Raw genomic sequence first — 16,218 nt, 5'->3', positions numbered from 1 at the left:
TGATAGCCTATATTGATTCACAGTTTGTTACGAGGTAACTTTCAGACTCCTCAAGATGGCGCTGGATTGCATAATAATCTGGTTTCACACTAATAGCTAAAGTGTATTTTGTATTTTTCCAAAGGGAATTCTGAATTCCATCAAATTAATACATTTCCTCACAGATGCATCCTGCACATTCTCTACTCCAAGCTTTTACTCCTGGTACTGACCCTGAATTGCCTTTTAGTCTTTCACCATATAAATCTCATTGATATTTCCAGATCCAAGTTAAGTGTCACTGCCTCTTTAAATCCTGTTTAACATCTTCAGTTTTCAGTGATCTCTCATCTAAAACACCCTTTTATTGTAAATATAATACAAACTTAAAAGATTTGAGAAGTCCAGAAAAGTTTCATGAAGTTAAATCTCATCTAATGCAGTCTGGTTTACTTTGACTTTCATCATCATTTGTCTTTTGGAACTTCAGGTATGTCTTATCACCCAGTTTCAGTCTTATACCTTCAATTGCATACAGAGCCCTTCCACCTGATGGCTGTAACCGCAAACAACTGTTACAATTTGGCATATTTTCTTGCAGTCTTTTTTATATGTTGCAGCATTTTTATATGTTTAATACTTTTATATCATAACGTTACCTAAAACTTTAAACAAAACTTTGAATGGCTTTACATTATTCTAACATAAATTTTCCTTACATTTCACTATATGTCTTTAAAATATTTCTTACTATAAATGATACTGAAAAGAACATTTTTAGATATAAATCTTTGCCTAATTTCAGATGATTTCTTTAGGTTAATCTCCTAGAAATGGAATTATTGGTTTAAAGGTATGAAAATTTTGTAGTTAAAAAATTCGTATCATCAAATTGCTTTCAAGTTAGGTCTTTAATAATTTATCATTTCAAATCAAGATTCTGTAAGAGTGCTTGTATTTATTGTGATGAAATAGTGACTTAATAGTTCTTTTTCTTCCCGAGGAGATTTTAAATGGTTACAAGTGGTAAAACTTTAGGAAAGTTGTTAATCTCTCTAGTCTCCAGAATATTCCATAAAATGAAGGTGATAATAATATCTACCTCACAGGTTTGTTATGAGGATTTAAAGTACATAAAATATTTTGCATACTACCCTACACAAATATGTAGTCAACAAGCAGTAGTTACCAGGGTTTTAATTGTCTATGTATTATACAAGTTATATATTATTCCATTTATATTCTTGTACTATAGACTACATACATTTGCTAGCAAAAGAAAATTTCCCAAATAGTTTCTTTAACTTAATGCTAAGAATCACATATTAAAAACAATTTTAAATATAGATGCCTCAAACAGTAAAACAGAGACCCCTTTAAATTATTACAGCTTTCATCACTCTATTGCCCACTCTTCTTTGCCTTGAGAAGCCTTCAAACCTCTAGCAGCACTATTGTTCAGTTCCTCACCACTCTTCTTGCAATAGTTCCATACAATAAAACATGCAAATCTTAAGGTGTTTCCTTTACACTTCAGTGCAATATGATAGGGAGGCATATCTAGGTTTTGTGGAGCCTAAAGCTCATATAATTTTAGATGAATATTTAAAAGGAAAATAATATAAACTTATAAATTAAAAAATTGTCATCATCCCTACCATATCCTTCCAAGAGGATAGGAGAAGCCCTAAACTTTCTTAGCTCCATGGAGAATCAACTACTGTTTCTTTGCATGCCTCACTACACCTAGCAAAATACCCTTCACACAGTATGTGCTCAGTACACATTTCTTGACTTGAATACGAATTGAGACTTGAATAGGAATTGGAGAATAATCACAGATGACTTTGATATTGTGTATAGATAAAAGTGTTAGCCACATTCACAGTGATCCCCACATACTAGTGATGTAGAAATAAGAATCTGCTGACAGCATGTTAAATATAAAGAACAAAATCCACCCGTTGATTTTTCTAGTGATAGCCATTATAACCCCTTGATGTTGAGACGACAAAGAGAATATACCCAGCTCTAACAAAACTTACTTCATTCCTGCTATGCTCACAACTTGAGACACTCACTCACTAGGATCTATTTTATTCTCCTTCTCTCTAGAAGTATTCTAGTGGAAATGAAGAAGTTGGTTGCCAGTTTCATTGATCGAATTGAAGCCGATCACAGATTTTAATCATGAGTAACGCTGCTTTAATGTTTAAGGAAAGATACTTGGTCTCCTTAATAAGGGATCATTTTTCAAGCTCTTTTTCCAGTTTGGGACAACTGATGATTAAGAGTTTGTGAGATCATTCCAGGCCAGCTTAAGCACTGTTACTAGATGTAAAAACAATTGTTTCTATAATATTATGAAATCCAGAGAGGTGAAGCCCTGTTTTAGGGTTTGAGTGCCAAAGGGCAACAGCAACAAAAAAAGCAAGGTGATTAAATATTTACTTGTTAAAGAGCAGAATGTTTGCAGCATGATAATTCTACCTAGAAATGGATAGATTCTCATATACATGCTAAATGTGACTTTTGCAAAGATCAACCCTCCTTTGTGGAGGGTCTGTTTCTGTGTCAGGCTGCTGCTGCTTTCTAACTGTAAGCTTCTTGTTTTGGAAACTAAAGTTTCAGCAAGTTACCCTGCTGTAGTCATCTTGGCTCTAATTATTGCGCTTTCATAAAGTCCACTTCTTGTTTATTTTTTAAGACAAAGAACTTCAGATTAGAGTATGTATCTGCATCCTTCACAGCTACTGAAACTCTTTATCACCTGAACACTTTATTGAGAACTGTTTAGGAACCTGGCTTCATATTTCCTTTACAATAAAGAACAAAATGTTCCTGGCACGATGCTTCTACTTAGGAATGGATAGATTCTCACATACTTAAATTCTGAAAGGTACAGGAGATGGTCTGCTCTAAACGACAGGTTGTCATGGTTACATTCTTCTGTGGCTCAGATGGGGATAGGGGCCAATTATCAAGTTTTGTTTGGTTGATTTTAAGTAGTTTGTTACCTGGATACTCAACAAATAAGAAAACTGGAAAAAAAAAAAAAAAGACTTGTTTTCTTCTTCCCTAGAAAGAAAACAGTCATCATGGAAAAAAAATCTTCAAATTTCAAACAACATGGTAAATTATTTAGTTCAGATAAAGAGTTTCTAAACTGTTGACTTTATTTAGAGACTAGCACAAGGCCTGTGAACCGAGATAGCTTTCATGCTGTGAATTGGATTTTTTGTTAACTCTGTTGATCCTATAATACCTGCTTTAAATAATTCTACTCCTTCTTTTCAAATTTGTCTGGTGCTGTCAAATTTGTATGTGTGTATTTTTATAGTTACTCCTTTTGTCAGTTTTGCTGCTTGGCCTTCTCCCTCCCTCCCATGGTGGAAGTGGGATTGTTAATTAATGATATTCCAGAGGCAATTTCTGGAGTGACTATTGGAAAACCCAATTTAATTAACAAAATGATAAATACCCCACTGCAGTAGTGCTGCAGCGAAGTTCATCTCTGTCATTCAAAATCCATGATTCTAAAACATCCTCCGACATTTTGGTGAGGATGTTGGGCAGTTAAAGTCTGGATCTTTTATCAAAGATTCCACAGGAAGCCAGAGAAGGAGAAATGAAGAGTGAAAAGGAGAAAGAAGAACTGGACAAAATTAAAATGCTATTCTGTCATTGTAATAGTTCATATGGGCACTGACAGGAGAGCATTTTAATTTTGTCAAGTGTGTCTGCTACTCATTTATTCCATCTCCTGCTTGTTATCGAAGTTTCAGATTAAATGTAAAGATATGAATGTATTGCTATAATAAATTTATAAGTGGATATTTAAAGAGCAAAGATTTGAATGACATAAATGAACCTCAGTGTAGCAGTAAAGTGGATAGGATTTGCAGAAAGATGCCACAGAAGTCAGAAATGACTGCTGGAATCACCTTAATTAAAAAAAAGAAAAAGAAAAACTTGAGCTGTGTGAGCCTCCACAGAAGGTATCTAATATGAAATTAGGCTTACTTTACATTATTTATGCACTTTAAAATAATCTAATAAAAGCTTTAGAAACTCTGATTAAACTATTATTCAGATGTAAGACAAATACTTGGACAATGGAAAATTAGGCTGTTACATTTGGGGGCAGAAGGTAAGATTCTAGACAAAATTAAACACCATGTTATTTAAGAAGTATGGATTTATTTGTAAGATATCTATAAAATAGTAATTGTTCTTGAAATTATGTTTTATTAAGTGAATAGTAATCCCAGTGTTATAAACTGTAGAAAGAACACTTTCTGAGGATGCCTTATTTTACAAGCGGCTTAGTATATGTTTAGATTTCACAGTAAAATCATATAACCTGAGACACTCCTGTGAGGTTTGCATAACACTGGTATTCACAATGAGAGAGAAAGTAGTGGATGGAGACACCCAGCTATGATTACATGATGTATGGTTAAGACTCAGTGCAGAGCTGGAAAGAAGCAATGAGGAGCTAAACTAAGGATACAGGGATAAATTATTTGACATGATCCTGAGCAGACCTGACTTTTGTAATGACACTCAAACAGCAGATAACCCTGAAGGCAATCTGAAAAAGAAGAATAAGGTGGTCATACTAGCAGATATGAAAGGAGATGAGTAAGCTTTTCTGAAATGTCTGAACCACTGTTGAAAAGCATGTCCTTCAATTGTGACCACTGCTTCTTTTTTCTTCTCATGCCTGCTGCCCTCCAGCTAATACAGGGATTCGCTTTTGCTTATCTGCTTTAACACTGAAGAACCCTGGTGGGGATAAAGTTATAAGGATTGTAAAGAAGAGGGAAAGAAAAATGCATACAGAAATAACAGTGGAAGTTTCAAAATAATAGCATGAGAAAGACCATGTTTAGGCTGTTTTTTAATTTTATCCAAATAAATATTACTTTCAAAATAATATCTGACGAGCGTAGATAGAGAGTAAGAAGATGAAAAACTTCTCACTTAGCCTCTGATTCAGTATTTTCAGTTGAGTATAGATAGTAAATCTTAGGAGCAGTTCAGTTAGTCCAATGCTTTAAAAATGTCTTACAGGACTGATAAAGCTCATGCTTTTAGTAGGCCTTTTCAGTAAGTTGGGGTAAGGGGAGAATCTTGGTCACTTTAGCAAATGACCAATGGCAACAGATTTTGCCTAATAAGTAGATTTTATGTGGTAGATACCCCACCAAACTTATAAACAATTAAATTAGATTTTATTATAAAGTCAAGCTAATATTAAACATTATTATTTTTAAACTAGATATTATTGGTTATATTACTGCTCAGAGTGGGAATACTCATTTTAAAGTATGGGACACATCTTGGATAAACAATGTATGGAATTGGATTTCCAAAATGTACGTATGTAGCAGGGTCACAATTTATTAATTGCCATGGGAGGGTGCAGTCTCTAAGTAACTAATCTTTCTCATGACCTCCCTCATCACTGAGTGGTGTGCAGGGAGGTGTGGTAGGAAGAAGTTTTGACAGTCAGTGGTCTCCCAGCCTCTTCATATTTGAGACAGCCTCTTTTATAAAAATGCTAACCCTTTGGATTTTTTCTTCCATCCCCAGAGAGCATCTGGGTAGATTGGTGACAATGAGAATAGTGTGACTAGTCCCAGTCCCATCTGGCCTCTATGGTTGTCATAAAGGCAACCACTACTGAAGGCCATGGTCCTGGCTATTTGCATGTAGCATACTGAAAGCTCACTAAAATGTCTTGATCTTGATTCCTTTTAACCAGTCATCTCAGAACTCCATAACCCTTACTGAGGTATGCAGGAACTTCTAAACCCCTACCCACAGACCATGGATAACTAGGAGCACTGTCTCACATTCACATCTCTGGCCACTTTCCTGTACCTCCCTCCTCTACTCCTCCCTCCCTTTTCCAAAACTATTCCTAGAATCTTGCAGCTTCTCTCAGGCTTTGGAGAGAGGCCACTTGCCATAATGTTCCAAAATTTCGTCAGATATAGGCTCCTCCTCACGTTTGGCCCCTTTTTACTCTATCTTTGGATCTTATCTTTAATCTTACTCCAGTAGGGCCACCAGGGAAGGGCTTTCTACTTTGTCTTCATAAATGGAAAAAAATTTACTATAAGTTATTGTGTTAGGGTTCTCCAGAGAAACAGAACCGATAGTCAGTCTCTTTCTCTTTATCTCTGTCTGCCTAACTATCCATCCATCTACCTATATCTAGAAAGAGATTTATTATAAGCAATTGGTAAACATATGTATAGAGGCTAGTAAGTCCCACCATCTACCCTCTGCAAGCTGGAGATCCAGGGAAGCTGGCGATGTAGTTCAGTTGTTGTTCAAAGGACTTGAGAGCTGTTGGTCTAAGTCCCTGTCCAAGGGCAGGAGAAGACTGATGTCCCAACTCAGGAGTCAGGTTGAGAATGAATTCTCCCTTTCTCCACCTTTTTGTTCTGTTCAGGCCCTCAGTGGATTGGATGATGCCCATGCACATTGGGGAGGGCAGTCTGCTCTAGTAAGTCTAGCAGATTCCAATGTTAATCTCATCCAGAAATACTCTCACAGACACATCCAGAAATAATGTTTAACCAAGTATCTGGGCAACCCATGATCCAGTCAAGTAGACACACAAAATTACCAATCATGGTCATGAACTCCTTTATAGTTTCACCACATTTTTCCTATTTCATCTAACTCGAAATGCAATGCCCCCCACGATCTTTACATTCCCATCAAGCCTCATGTGAACTCATCCCTTCATACCTCTCTGACATCGTCTCCTGGTAATTTTCCTCTTGCTCATTCTTCTCCAGGTTACATGGACTCCCTCATTTTTCCTTGAAATTGTGAAGGGACTCCAGCCTCAGGGCCTTTCACTTATTGCTTTTTTGCTACTTGACCTTCAGAATTCAATAAATTTATAGATAAAACTGATGGCCCCTTTGCAGTCCTTGCAGACATGGCTGTTCCCTTCCCTCTCTGTCACTGCTCTCCTGAAGTTGCTTGAATCCTTCCTAAAAATGTTTACCCCTCTTTTTCCTTTTACTACTTATGTATGCATCTATGAAAATAAAAATATTATTTGTGTGTTTAAATATTTTTATAGATGGAATCATGCAGTATGCATCATTCTGTAAATTCCTTACTTTAATTCAACATTATGCCTTAAAAAACATTCCATTTTAATATATGTAGATATTTCATAGTGACCCATTTAGAAATGTACCATCATTATATATCAGTGTCCTACTGATGGATATTAACTTATTTTCAATTTTCCTTAGTAGAAATGCTGCAAAGGACATCATTGTTTAAATATCCTTGCACATATATTAAGATTTATTTCTAGTATATATGCCTAGCAGTGAAATTATTGGACCTAATGGAGTTAATGAGTATTGCCAAATTGTCTTTCAAATTTATACTGTTGCCTGCATTCTATACTAGATCCTCTGAACTACAGTCTGACCTACTCTTAGCATTTAGAATTTTTTGGTCAATATTTTATAGACAAAACACTATGTTATTTTGAATTTGCATTTCTCTGATTTAACTGAAGGAGATTCAGTATATGTTTATATGTTCACTGGCTGTTGGGTTTTCATCATCTGGGAATGTTTATAGTTTTTGACTATATTTCTATTTGGTAATCACAGTTCTCTTATTTGTTATATTTTATATGTTCTGGATACTTTCACCTTGTTGTTTATATAGGATACAATTATCTTTCCAAGTATGTGTCTTGAAATCAAATGAATGTGTCTTTTAGCTTGGTTTATGGAATCTGTTGTCATAGCATAATTTTAAACTTTAATATAGCCAATTTATTTCCCCCCTTTTATGTTTGCTATTTAAGACATACCCTTCTTTACTAAGGCCATGAAATGTTCTCTAAAATTTTCACCAGAAATTTTTCAGGTTTTATCTTTTGTGTAATAGTTTTTTAAGCTGTCTGGAATTGATTTTGTAAGTGATGTGTGGAGTAATCTAGTTTCCTCATTCTATTTGTTTTCCCTATCTATAGAGAAATGAGACATTATTTTTCATATAATTAACAAAATGACCTAGCACTTTGTATTAAGTAATCTGTTCTTTTCTCACCAAAGTGCAAATACTTAACAGTATATATAGTTGCCACTTATGTATTGGTACATTTCTGGGCTCTTTATTATGTTCTATTGTTCAGTAAGCCCCTCCCACTCCTGCTTCTCTTTCTTCTTCAAGATGGTCATAATTACTTTAGCTCATTACTCTTAGATACAAACTTCTGAATCTTCAAGATGGTCATAATTATTTTAGTTCTTTATTCTTAGATACAAACTTTCTAATCTTTTCAAGTTTCATGAACAGTCTTATCTGGTTTGGGAATCATACTTAGGCTAAGTTTATGAAATGAGTTTGGTAGCTTTTATTCTTTTCAAGTCTGTTGAACAGATTTCATAAGATAGGAATTACCTGTTGATTGAAAGCCTTCAATCATTTCTAGAATCATTTCTAAAATTGTCTCTAGTTCTTATCTTTTTCATGGGAACTGGTTTTGGATTAGTGATTTATGTTTATGAATATTCATAATGCTTTAAATTTTTTACTTACTCTGTAGTCAGTTTTCATAATGTATATTCTTATAGGAAAGTAAATTTTTTTTGAAATGTTTAAAATGGTCATTTGTTTAGAGTGCTATGATTTAAAAAGCTCTACTCTTTCAATGATTGTATTCATCTTTTTTAAACTTCTAATACTTTTAACTTGTTCTTTCTTTCTCTGCCTTTTTTGATCAACCTTACAAGTGTTTCCTACTAGTTCTTCTAGTGTACCAATTTTCATCAATAATTTCTATAATTTTTTTCTCTTTCATTAACTACTACTGTCTTACTTCCTGCCTGTATCTTGCTTTAATCTTACTCTGCTCCTTTGCTGGTTTTTGGAGTTCTTTGCTAATTCTTTTGAATCATTTTTATTTATTTATTAACAAATATATTTTGGGTTATAAACAACTTAATTTTGCATTAGATGCATTCCACAAGTTTTTTAATACAATTTTTCCATTGTCATTCAATTATAAATATTTTATAGTCTCCTCTTTACTTTTACATCAATGCATTATTTAATTATTTGTTCTTTATAGTATGCTTTATTTAGAGATTTATTCTTTAACCTGAGTGACATTTAGAAATATTTCCAAACTACTGCATTGTATTTTTATTGTTCATTTCTTACTTAACTGTGGTTGGAGAACATGGTCTGTGTTGAAGTGATTTTTTTAATATTTGTTGGGATTTCTTTGTGTCCTAATACTGGATCAATGTGTGTAAAAGTTTCTATCTGTGCTTACAAAGAATATATGTTTTATATTTGGGGGAATAACAGTATTCTAAATCTATGTAATAAAGAATCATTTAAATGTGCTATTCAAATTTTATATATCTTACTTTTTTGTCCTTTTTGTCCATTTTTTCAGTTTCAGAAAGAGAAATGCTAAAATAGTCCATTTCGTTTGAGGTTTTGACATTATTTTTCTTGTAATTCTCTAAGGTTTTTCTTTTATCCATTTAAAGTTATCTTTTTAGGCATCTGTAGAGACAATTGTAATATCCTATATGTAGACTGTTTAAATTTATATAGCTTCCTTTTTTATTTCTGTTAATGCTATTTGCCCTTTATTTTGTCTGCTGTTGATCTTGCTGCATCAGCTATGTTTTACTATTTACTATGAGTCAGCTTATTTACTATGAATGTCCCTTCTCTCTGAGAAATAGGTACATTCTAATGTTTATCTAGCAACTGGCTGGGATTCTAATTCAAACTAAGATAACACTTAGCACCATAATATTGCTCACTACAAGATTTCAAATATTGCCTCTTTCTAATGTCATGACCTCACTCTGGTTATGAATTGTGGATTGTGGATTGTCTCTTGAGGTCAAATTCTACATTTGGGTTTGTTCCTGGATTGTCCTTGTGGCTCTCTTTGGAGGTATCTGGATCACTCATAGTTCAGTCAGCTAGGGTGAGACAGAAGACTTAACCTGTAACCAATCCTTACATCCTGTAACCAATATCTACTTTCTCGCATTTGAAGTAGATTCCTAAGGAACAGAAGAATAATGTGTAAGAGAACCTGCAGATTGATTATGTAAGGATTAAGGTCAAGTTTCCCTGAAGACTTTGGAAATGAGGAAAGTAAGATCATCCTCAGAATGTCAAATTCAAGTTTTTATATAAATATATCAAGTTGGGAAATGTTAAGTTGCTTCCAAGATAGACCATAGCAAATTCTGTTCTGAATGAAGGTGTTAAAGAATTTGTCTAACAGTAAGGGGAGTAGTTGGCTCTAAAGTCTAGAGAAAGGAAAAACACAGAGATAAACTTTGGGTGTGTCCTTGCAGCTTTCCCAAGGGACAAAGCCTTCACTAGCTAAAGGGCTTTTAAGCTGTGTGATCCCGTTCGCAAAACCATGATTTCTGAGGAAAAGAGTACAGCAGGTGTAGCCAACAATCTTCAAGTATTCCAACCTAATAAAAAGATTGTCTCCAATATCAACAGCTGGAGACATAAGATTCTCTTATCCTTGATGTCATTCAACATTGATTTAGCTAACTAAATTCTCTTGTCCTAATTCTGTGCTCATTAAGCAAGCTTTTTATTATTATTTGGTTTCCCATATAGGTCTGCTTTTAGGTAGAAAATTGGCTCACATAAGCATTCTGATTGCTGAAATGTATTTCTCCTCACTATAAATTAGTAACTTACTATTCTGACTACTTTTCTTGTATTTTTTTTCCTTTAAAATAAGACTGCATATGGTTAAAGGATGAGCCTTTTAATTTGAAACGTAGTCATTTCTTTAATGGTTGTATGGTTTTCCATTTTATAGTAGTTCAACAAACATTTCATTAATTTAGGTAGTTTGCTATGTTTTGCTATACAAACAATGCTATGACATGTTTTATGAACACATGCAATGGTGTCAGATAAATTTTAAAAGTTGCTTCCCATGTTTCTTTTTTTAAATTGAAGTATAGTTGATTTACAATATTAGTTTTAGGTTTATAACACAGTGATTCAATATTTTTATAGCTTATACTCCATTTAAAGTTCTTACAAAATAATGGCTATATTTCCCTGTGCTGTACAATATGTCCTTGTTGTTTATTTATTTTATACATAGTAGTTTGTATCTCTTAATTCCCTACCTCTATCTTGCCCTCCCCCTTCCCTTTCCCCACTGGTAACCAGTGGTTTGTTCTTTATATATGTGAATCTTTTTCTGTTTTGTGTATAAAATTTGTTTTATTTTTTTAGATTCCACATTTAAATATAGCATAGGATATTTGTCTTTGACTTATTTCACAAAGCATAATACTCTCTAGGTCTATCCACATTGTTGCAAATGGCAGAATTTCATTCTTTTTTATGGCTAAGTAATATTCCACTGAGTAACATTCCATTCATATATATATAATCTATCTCACATCTTTTTTATCCACTCATCTCTTGATGGACACTTAGATTGCTTCCATGTTTTGGTATTGTAAATAATGCTGCTCTGAATATTGGGGTGTATGTATCTTTTCAAATTAATGTGTTCATTTTATCCAGCTATCTACCCAGCAGTGGAATTGCTGAATGATATGGTAGTCTTATTTTATGGTAGTCTTTTGAGGAACCACCATACTGTTTTCCATAGTGGCTGATCCAATTTATAGTCCCCTCTACAGTGTACTAGGGTTGCCTTTCCTCCACATCCTTGCTAACATTTGTTATTTGTAGACTTTTTATAATAGCCATTTTGACAGGTGCGAGGTGATATCTCATTGTGGTTTTTGTTTTGCATTTCTCTGATGGTTAGTTGAGCAATTTTTTATGTACCTGTTGGCCACCATGTTTCTTAATTTTGAGAAAGATTCTCCTATTATATTCACATATTCACATGAGTACTCTGGCACATGTGAAGGTATATTACATTGGGGTTTATATCACCCTCTTTATCTGGATGTCTGTATCTATATGCTTATGTGTGATGTTATATTGCATTGGGGCTTATATAATAGTGAAATGACTGATTCAGTGGGGAAGTTGACATGAGTCTGCCTTGGAGAGGTGGATTTGCTTTCAGGCCCTGAAAAAAAATGATATATTTGAGCCTGCAAGTCTAAGGAACAGAGCCTTGACTAAGGAAAATTCTCAAAGACAATATTTGTGACTCTAAGCTTCCTGTGAGAACTTTCCCAAGTGACATGACATCATTATATACTTAAAATGTGTACTAGTACTCCCATTATTTATTTAAATAACTGAGAAAAATTTGTAAAATTGCTAAATCCTCCCCACCATAGTTTATCCACCAGTGCTCTGATTCCACAACAGCTTTCTGTCTATTTGTTTAATCTAGAGCTTAAGAATTGGTCATATTATTCATTCATCACTTACTGTGATTGCTTCCTGGCTGCACTTCTCACTCACATATTCTTTGAAATCTCCTTGGTGCACAAGGATTGTGGTTGAATTATTGCCTGCCACTTTTCTGAAGGTTACTCTTCTTCAATCCACCTAGTAACAGCAGAGGCAACCATTTTCATACAGTGTGTTTGTATTCACCTTGCTACAGTTGATTGGTCCCAAGTTATATACCTTACCCAAGCTAAGCAATCAGACTGTTTGAATACGGACTTAACCTAATACACCATAGCTTCACTTTGATTGCTCTTTTATAAAATCAAAAACATAAATGCACTTTTTTATTTCAAATGAGTTAGGGAGTAGAGAGAGCTGGTCTATATTGAGCTCTTGACAAAAATAAACATGGCTAAAAAGAGATGTAGATAATGAGAGATTAGGAGAAAAGACTTTCTAAATTGTGTATAACACTTTAGTCCTTGGTTTCAGCATGTTTATTCCTATAGCTCAGCTGCATTCCCTGCTCTTGAGTTCCTTTACCTTTATACTAAATTTTGCCTTCTTACCATGAAGCTAGCATAAGTTTTTGTCTTAGGACTAAAGGAGGAATCATATGCTCCATTTTACCCTCTTCTAGTAAGTTTGTCTTGAATGCAAAGCTCTGACCCTGAGTTAAAGGTTTCCTCCAAAGTCTTCCAGCCCATAACCAAAGAATCGAATTGAAGGTGGTTCATCAAATGTGAGATTACTTGTGCTATTTGTAAAGTTATTTATTTCATGAAAGGAAAGCTTGATCACTTACACTGAAAATTAATTTCCATGTAAAATATTTCAATGTGTTTTATACACACAGACTTTTAAAAAATAAAAACTACACAATTGTTCAATAACTTGGAACAATACATATTTATCTATTTCTATGATATGTATGCATATTTACACAAATACACATACATTTTCTTCTAGGGAAGACTTTAAACCAATTTTGTGTGAATTTTAATGCTCATAGAAAAAACTGAAGCTTTTTTCTATTTAAGAAGTTACTCTTACCTTTTAAATTTTCCCAATAGAATTTCACAGAATAAAAATGATTCTTTTATAGAATTAAAAAAATCTTTTCTCCTTTCATTTTTATCTGTACTATAAATGTCTATTTAGTTCCCATGGAAATGCAGACTCAAGTTTAAAATATCTGTATGCATGTGTTTGTATATGTGTATGAGGAAAAGCATGCTATGAGTAAAACCCTAGTTGTGCAGGCTAATAGTCTGTTTCTGACAATGAGACCAAGTGAATTTGGCAGAAAGACCCTTTCATCCTCTATGGAGCAAGCTCAAGGGCCTAGGGATCTTAGAGTTGAAGCAGAGTTTAAGGAAGGGTTGTCTGGAAAACATGGGGTTTACTTGAATTATTTTACTGCATTTTCTGGACTTTTCATTCTGTGAAAAATTATATATGATTTCCTTCATTAGAAACTTCAAAAGCAAAAACATAAAATAGAACAAAGGCAGAGCCACACTGATACCTGGGCAGACTTAAGCCAAGCCATGGACACTGCTCGGGCACCAGACCTCTCTCATGAGGATGGTGTCCCAGCCCTAAGAGACAGACTGTGATTGTCTGCAATCTTTAAAAGTCCCAAAGACTCCATGGCCTTAGAATCCTTTTGTGAGTCCCTACCAGAACTCTAACAGCAGAAGAGTCTTCCCAGATAAAGCTCCATCTGTTATTTCTTTGACTTCTTTCAGGCATGGATAGCACAGGTAAATTCTGACATTAAGCTCCAGCCAGGTTTAAAGAGCATTCATATCATCAAATAAAAACACTCCGTGTGTGTTTATAAGAGTGTTGTTGAACAGATGAGGATGCTGCCAGCTAACTTGTTTTTGGCCTTATGTTACTTATTCATTAAAATTTATAGGCATTAAGTTGGTAAAAAGTTCCAAGCAAGAAAATTTGCCAAGACTAATGTACTTGTTCTTGATACTTCCATTTAATATTTGGGAGAACAAACAGATATTGCTGCCTTGTCATTTTTAAAGGCCAAACAGATGATTGCTATAGGAATTATTTTTGTTTAAAATCGTATTTTATAGAATCATAAAAATATTAAAGATAGTAGGTCATGTAATCCAAGTAACATTTCTAAAATAGAGATATATATCAACTTCTTTAATTCATGTCCATGAACTTTGGCTTTCCTAGGGAATTTAGCAAGTTAGAAAGCAGTCTATTCCATGGGTGGCTAACTTTAATGGAGAGTTTCCTCCTTAGAGCAAGCTATTCTTTTTTTTCTTCTGTATGATCAGGTATGTGTTACTTTTACTTGACTACTATCACAAGTTGTTACAAGACCATTGATGAACCAAACCATCCCAGGTGCTTAAAATCATGGAGGCACTGTATTTTTCAAGCAGAGAAATGAAAAATCAGCTTCTTTCTTTTGGTTAATATCCTTGTAAGTTTATACTTTGAGCACCAGTGCAACCCAACAGAGAGCAGTGATAGATTAAAATTGATTAGACAAAGTTCAGAAGACCTTGTCTGCCTCAAAAGTAAACATCCCAAGGAGCAATGTGGCAAATGGTGCTGAAATCATGAGCTTATTTGTTCTAGTGCCTCTCCAGACAGATGGAAACAAACAGGACACATAAGACTAACTGGACTCCTATGCAAGAGAGTAGCAGGAATCAATCTCACTGGATAAAATTTGAGGCTAGTACAACATCTCCCTTCACCCATTCTACCCTAACATATGAAAGACTTGCAAGAAAAAAATGACAAAAACTTTTTATTTTTTAAGATCTATCAAAATTTAGATCTTCTATGCCTTTACTGACTGCGGAACTTTTTACTCCCATTTCATGTCCTGCACACATGTCTAGCACAGCACCTACAACAGGAGTGTATCTCCTGGCCAACAGGTTTAGCTCCCTTGACAATGTTGTGTTTCTTGGTGTCAGATGCCATATTACTCAACTCTGGGTAGATGATAGCCTAGTTCTTGGCACTGAGGAGGTACTTCATTTATATTTATTGGATGAAGGAAGGAAAGGAGACGACATTCTCTTATTGCAAGACACTTATTCCTCTTTCTGAGCAGCAACTTTCTCCCAGATAGTAATTCATCTTGTTTGGCTTAAACTCTGCGGTTCTTCCTGCCCTCTAGCTTTGAAATCTTGTCTCCCAGAGCTCAAAACGTAAGAATACAACGTGTGAATCAAACTCAGTAAGTAAATCAACCCTAGAAGTCAGAAGATACGCTTCATAACAGCTTGTTTTGTGACTTGACTTTATTGTTCACCGGGGTAAAAAAGTTAAAGAATGATCCAACACATTGTATATAACCATCTGAATTGCTTTCTGTGAGTACACTGTCGCTGATCTAATTTTTGGTAAATGTTAAGCAGGTTGCTGTGCTAAAAAATATATATATTGAGATAAAACCATGGATTAAGAAAGATGTTGTTCTAAATCCAATCTTGTAATTTTCATTTAATGGGTCTAAATTCCTTGAAGTCTCAGACTTTAAAATTGACTTGCAAAGATCTTAGGTTATGGCTCTGAATCCCTTCGGAGGAGGTGCTTATGAATATTAACTGTACTTTAGGATGCACCGTGTTTGTACAAGACTCATTTGAGCACAGAATTAGTGAGAGGTGAATGATGAATAATGGGCTCAGTGTGTGGAGTTTAGATATTCTAAAGAACAGACTCTGTATGGTATTGTAAAATGTCTTGTAGCTTCATTTCTGATTTTGAAATGTTACAGTGCTTGCTTATTGTCACAGCATGATCTTCAGCACAGTTGGGTAGTACTTTTTTAAGGTAATGCAA

The 16,218-nt window shown here is 34.4% G+C and overlaps 1 long non-coding RNA gene across 2 annotated transcripts in view; it reads left to right on the top strand.

Annotated features, from left to right (window-relative positions):
• Positions 1–16,218, top strand: part of LOC123618926 (uncharacterized) — a 566,149-nt gene that overhangs the window by 42,633 nt on the left and 507,298 nt on the right. Inside the window, exon 1 of one of the 2 annotated variants that reach the window (XR_012505518.1) lies at positions 15,470–15,610. The exons of the other annotated variant lie outside the window; for it this stretch is intronic. This is a non-coding gene — a long non-coding RNA (uncharacterized LOC123618926). Of the gene's footprint in view, positions 1–15,469; positions 15,611–16,218 lie in introns of those variants that run through there. 2 annotated transcript variants of the gene reach the window in all.

The sequence above is a fragment of the Camelus bactrianus genome, chromosome 3, assembly GCF_048773025.1.
Source record: "Camelus bactrianus isolate YW-2024 breed Bactrian camel chromosome 3, ASM4877302v1, whole genome shotgun sequence".
NCBI classification, from domain to species: domain Eukaryota; kingdom Metazoa; phylum Chordata; class Mammalia; order Artiodactyla; family Camelidae; genus Camelus; species Camelus bactrianus.
Note: the sequence above shows the minus strand (reverse complement) of the source record. Positions and strands in the feature narration are given on the sequence as shown.